Below are 5,560 nucleotides of genomic sequence, written 5' to 3'. Positions count from 1 at the left end.
TCACCTGACCTGCCCGAGCCCGCCCTGACGGGTGGGGCAGCCGCACCGCCCACTCACGCTCCCCTGGCTGCCTGGGGACATGGCTGTCCCCTCTGTCCTACCCCTCTCCCACATCTCTGTGTGGCCCTGACCGCTGGGGAACAGAGGTGGCTGCCCCCCGGCATGGCTGGCACTGGGGTCCCTGACCACAGTGCTCGGAGGAGAAGCAGACCTGGGCCGTAGGTGTATTTTGGGGTGCAACTGCAAAAGTCTATTTAAGAGGGCTTTTTCCCCCCCCTTTTTCAGATGTGGCAGCCTTTTAAAGAGGTGGAAAAGCGGGGGGGGATGCGAGTGGGGCCAGGGAGCGGGGCAGAGCACCATGCTGGCCACAAGCCGCGGTCCGTCGGCTGCAGCCGGCTGCTAGCCAGCCCTCTCCCAATCCACTTACAGAGCAGCAGTGGCAGCTCAGCGACTCCTGAAAAGCAGGAGGTGGGGACCCTGTTTACAGCTGGGAAGATGACAGAGCGATTTGCCCGAGGCCGCCCAGCAGGCTGGTGTCAGAGCTGGGAATAAAACAGCCCTACTCCCAATCTCTGGCTGGGAGCGTGGATAAATACCCCTGGCTCGACACACGTGTCCCAGCTGAGAGACTAGGGGCTGTAATGTTAAATTATGATTTTTGCGTGGTATGCAATAGTTGCAATACTTGCTAGGGGCCCTAATCAAGATCCAGGCCCTACTGCAGTTTGCACTGCGTACATGAAGGATAGAAAGCCGTGCTTCCCCCTTGCAGCCCAGGGACGGGGCTGGCGGGGATGAGCACGGAAACGGGGATAAAGGCAAGGCAGTGGTGAAATACAAACATTCAGAGGCATTTGCAGTGCTTTACCCATGTGATTAGCCCTAAGTGCTCACATGCACAAAAAGCTGTAGGGACAGAGCTGCTGGAGCTGCTCTTTGTCTCCTCTCTACAAGCGATCACCTGTGTGCAGAGTGAGTTAGCTTAAAAATCCAAGGATGAGGTGGGGCACTGCACCTTATCCTCTACTGTTCCTTTCCATTAGGTAGAAGGGAGAAGTTTAGTATTCCAGACTGTCATCGATAGCTTTTCCTAGCATGAAATTCACTTAAAATTTGAAATTGCACTTTGCAGAGGTCTACTCCTCTGCCTATCAAGTCTCCTTTAAAAATGAATTTCTGTATAGGTTCTTTTAGCTTGATTTCCAATGGAAATGAGGCTTACGTGGTCACGGTGTCTGCATCTGTCTGCCTGTCTGTCCATCTCTCTAATAACTTTTGAACCCACCGGCTGATTTTGAACAAGTTTGGCAGAAGTGTAATTACATCCCTACAGATTTTCTGAAAATAAATGGCCTGATAGCAAACAGAGACCCTATCGCAGTCCCCGACAGAGAAAGTTACAACGTAGGTTCACGCCCTATTAGGTTTCAGATATTCCATAAAAGTGAAAACACTAATAAGTGCCTGATCTATATGAAAAGCTTCAAATGAAGTTTATGCCATCTTAGACACCCTAGTCAATCAACCACAATATACGAATACACAGGAGATGTGGCTTTGTTAGTTCCAGTGCTCACTAAACTACTTGTGTTGTTTTTTTTTTTTTTTCCTGCACTAGCGGCTGCCGTCAGCTCTGCTATTTCATGTGCGGCTAAACAAAATCTCTTTAATCCTAGGTGCTCTATTCATTCATTGCTGCACAATGTAATCCTTTGTGTTCAACTAAGGCTCCCACATGAAAGCAACAGGAGGTTCGCAAATATATGTTTAGTTTCATATTTAAAAGCAAGCAAACATTTCCCACAGCCAAGTAAAAGCAGCCGAGATTTTTCAGTTTGCTGTGATGAAATGTTCAGCCCCCATCTCTCACTTTAAAAGATAAAGTGTTGTCTGGGTGCTGATATGATAAATAGGGGCAAGGGGCTGTGCAAAAGCTGAGAGAGACCCTTTCCCAATGCATGTGTCCCGTCCCCAGCTCGCCGTTCTCGCAGCAATACGTTCCAACCAAGCGTATTTCCTATAGGGAGTTTTTATAAGGTCTGATGATTCCGTCGCTGTTGATATACCCCGACCCTCGGCCGACAGCCTCACCTCAAAGACTCGTAAAAAGGGCTGTGCAAACGGACTGCCCTCTCCGTCACAGAGCTAACCCAACCCTTCGGGACGGGAGGAGAAGAAACCGTGGCAGGCAGGGTCGAGGGAAATACTTGTGCCTGGCACTGCCCCTCTGGGATCGAGACGTGAGTTCCAGTTTCCACTCTAGAAGAGGGTCATCATCGTTTCAGCTCAGGTTTTCCTCCCTGCCCTTAGCGCTGGCTCAAGAGAAAGAAGAAAGGGGAAGCGTGCTTTTGAAGCTGCAAATCCACGTAGAACTACACTATCGGTCCTTCGATTTATTTTGTTCCTGGGGATTGCTCACTGGAACGGGTTGCGTGTGCGTAGGCAGGGTTGGGTCTCTTTGCTTTTCACCTTTCTTTGGATGTCGTCCCAGCCAAGTCCTAGTTAAGGTCTTGCTTACTTGTCTGGTCTGGTTCCAAAATGTTTTCCAAAGGATGTAAACTAACCTATCGGGAAATATTACCTCTTATTGTACCGCTCCCCCAACCCCATTACAATGTTTTACATCTCCTGCCTTCAAAACACCTCCCACGTATATTCTGGTTACTTGGGCCTAATTGCTTCACTTTCCTTTGAGAGGCAGTGCAGGTTGTGCATTAGCTAAAGATATGACACCTTATATTTAGCATTAATTGTAACTCCGCTTGTCCTGAGCGCACATCTCTCTTGCCAGTCCTTCCTGTGCAATTTCAGTCCCTAAATAGCCCACCTCATGATATATTCTTTGAGAAATTTCCCAGCAGTGTTTTTCTTGTGACATAAACTGCTACAAGCTCTCATTATAAACCTTTGGGTGCTCAGCTCTTTAGGAATAAAATTCTGATGCCTTCCCCCTCACCTACATCGTATTTCTCCCAAAAGCAGCCAGCATCTACGTGCAAAATAGGAGTAAAAGGAGGGGCAGATATTTAAAAGAAAGTATCATTTTGTGATAAAGTGTTTGAGAGCCATATAGTAGAAGCCTTTTTTTGAGGGGTGGTATCATCCAAAACAAAACATGATTTACCATAATGTCTGTGATCAGCCATACCACCTTTTGGGTTTTTTGCTTTGTTTTGTTTTGTTTTCTCCATAAAAAGCAACAACTGGTTAAAAACGAGTTTTGCAAAGAAAACAGGATGGATTAAGGGATGGAGGATACACGAGAGTGTTTTCCACTTCTCAGTGTCTCAGCCTGAGGTGATGGGGCTTTGCCGTCTTGGAAGGGTAAATAAATAGGTGCTTGTGCCATGGTTGTTATTAAACACTACACTCCTTCCCTGTGCTGGCTGGCACCACAGCAAGACTTGCAAAGGCTTGGTGAAGATTGCATCTTCTTGACTCTCTTCTCGGCAGCCGGGATCCAGGAGTTTGTGGGAAGGCAATTCCGTGCGCCGCAAGCCGCGCTCGGCTTGTCCCGACTCTGAGATTTCATTGGCAAGGGCTGCCAACCCAGCGCAGGAACGGGTGCATTAGTCACGTCCCGGTACTGGCAGAGCTAAAAAGCCTGAAACAAGGTGATTTCAGGGTGGAGAGGAAGAAGCATTTGCCTTCACCCTTCTCCCTCCAGCGACCCAAAGAGCTGCAGGCGGTGGAAGGTAGGTGTGTCACTTCTGCAGCAGCAGCGACAGACTGCAATCCGGAGGATGAAGAAACGCTTTCAGATGCTTCCTTTCTGTCATATTACACTGCCTCAGGCAGAAAACCTAGCTGCTGAATTGCCGCAACTTAGTCAAGTGCTTCTGGCCTCCCACTCGGTTTTTCAGCTGTTGTTTCCATGTGACAGTAAATAGGTAAGAGGGTCCTCTGAAGGGAGCAGAAAGGAACGACTCTGTTCACCGGCTCATTTCTTGCAGCAAGGTATTTGCTGACTGAGCACGCACGGAAAGGTCTTTCCCTGTTTTCCTTGGCTGCTCCCATTCACAGGGCAACAGTTTGAGGCACTTTCCTGTAAGAAATAGTGCTGATCCAGGTCTCTTGCGTAATCTTTCAACTCCCATATAGGCAAGGACTCAAAAAAGGACGTCTGTAGAGTCCCTTTGCACATGAGCCAAACCCTGAATGGAAGCTCTCGCTACAGGAAACAGCGAGGAGCAAGCAATGTAGTCTCTGAATAGGATGCTTAATTGCAGCTATAATTATGTAGCTCTCAAATCACAGTGTGCTTAATAGACTAAGGAACACCAGGAATTGGGGTGCTGATAAGTTAAGGCAGCAATCGATCTACAGCATCGTGTACTCACCTATGTGCTGGTCACCTGTTGGTGTGCATTGCTACCGACCTTTTGGAGAAGAAAATGCTCAGGTGAGAGTTGATGGGCAGAGGAGTGGAGCACAGAGGGAAGGCTGGGGTGGGCGTCCCAGGCAGAAGGATAAGGGATGAGGAGCGGACTGGCAGGAAGAAATTAATGGGAGACTCTTGATATGGTGGAGCGGGCCACCAGCCAACGTAGCAAGATGAGGTGGGAGATGGAGTTATGTGCTGATGACAAGGATGAGACGACCCAATGCTATGTGGTGGCTAAGAGGGAGTCAGTGGAGGGGATGCGAGAGAGACATGATGTGTCCAAGAGTGAACAAATTCATTTGAAAAACTGCATAATCAGGGGAAGAAAAGGAGAGCAGTGGGAAGCAGAGATGAGGCTCTGGTATCCACAAAGTTTTAGCCATCCTGGAAGATGGCTAAAAAAACCAAACCAAACCAAAAAAACCCACATGGCAAAATAGGAAGCCCTGGTTTGTTGGTTTTTTTTTCATAAGGAGCATGGGGAAAGAATAGAGCTGTGAGGCTTGAATATGGGGCAGGGGAGAAGTTAGAAGTTGGCCCTAAAACTACAAAGATGAACAGATAGGAAGCACTTGAGCCCCCCCAATAAATGCAAAACTGTGTGAAGGGAGCAGCCTAGGAAAGAGAAAGGGAACCCTCTGCGGGGAGATGCAGAAGGCTGAAGTGTAGGCTCAGACCTGGAGATGGAACAAGTAGATTTGTGATTCATGAACCTAAAGAAAGATACAGCTAGATTTTAAGATGCGGTAGAAGTGTGTTTATTGGGTTTGGAAGCTGCCCTTTACTGATCAGCGTATATCGGCCTCTGATGTGTATTTAGGTTAAAAATATCCAGAGAGGCAATGTCAAGAAGTCAGCTGCTCATGACCTTATCAGAAGCACCGCTAGCTCCAGAGGATCCCTGCCTCTCACCCGCTGGTGTTCCTGTCCACCAGTGCAGCAGCGAAGGCCGATCGAGTGGGTGCGAGCGGCTCCCGTGAGCCAGAGAAAACAAATAAAAGGAGTCGACCAGCCCTCTCTCCTGAAAGGCTGCTTCCACAGTTGTGTCGTAGGTGTGAAAGCAGAACTTTCTGGGAAGTTACGCTTGAAGTCTGCTGTTTAATTTTTTTGCCTTATAAATCCAGAACTAAGGCCATAAAAAAAGTACTAGGTGCCAACCCCTGCCTCTGTTCTGGC

This window comes from Cariama cristata, unplaced genomic scaffold (assembly GCF_000690535.1).
Source record: "Cariama cristata isolate BGI_N322 unplaced genomic scaffold, ASM69053v1 scaffold19598, whole genome shotgun sequence".
NCBI lineage: Eukaryota > Metazoa > Chordata > Aves > Cariamiformes > Cariamidae > Cariama > Cariama cristata.
This window is presented reverse-complemented; position numbering follows the sequence as displayed.